This window comes from Rhincodon typus, chromosome 17 (assembly GCF_021869965.1).
Source record: "Rhincodon typus isolate 14 chromosome 17, sRhiTyp1.1, whole genome shotgun sequence".
Lineage (NCBI taxonomy): Eukaryota > Metazoa > Chordata > Chondrichthyes > Orectolobiformes > Rhincodontidae > Rhincodon > Rhincodon typus.
In genome coordinates, this window is record NC_063348.1 from 5233938 (window position 1) to 5234383 (window position 446).

The window sequence follows — 446 nt, forward strand, 5'->3', positions numbered from 1 at the left end:
GGCCTGTGTGTGTTACAGGGGCCTGGGTTTCTGTTCAGGGCCTGTGTCTGTTATTGGAGACTGGGTTTTCTGAGCAGTGAGTCAGTTCTGTGGAATGCTCGGTTTGTTTGGGGTTTGAGCAGATCCCTGTCCTTGGGTGTGTCCATCTGTGTGCCCATCAGCAGTCTTTAAAGTGTTGTCATGGTTAGGTAATGAAGATCTGGGGCAGGACTCACCCTGTCTGAGTCTTTCTCAGTCTTTCTTGCACGGTTTGTCTCATTCTGCCTAACTGTATGTGTGTGTGTCTCTCTGTCTGTCCCGCTGTTAATCACTGTGTCTCCTTCTCTCTCTCTCTACATCTCTGTCTGACTCTCTCTGTCTCCGTTGTTGATCTCTCTGTCTCTCTCTCTCTGTCCTAGCGTTAATCTCTCTCTCTCTATTTCACTCTCTGTGTCTCACACTGTCTC

At 48.9% G+C, this 446-nt stretch overlaps 1 protein-coding gene across 1 annotated transcript in view; it reads left to right on the forward strand.

The window, feature by feature from the left end:
• Positions 1-446, forward strand: part of LOC125485225 (CD151 antigen-like) — a 20038-nt gene that overhangs the window by 17520 nt on the left and 2072 nt on the right. The gene's annotated exons all lie outside the window — the stretch shown is intronic.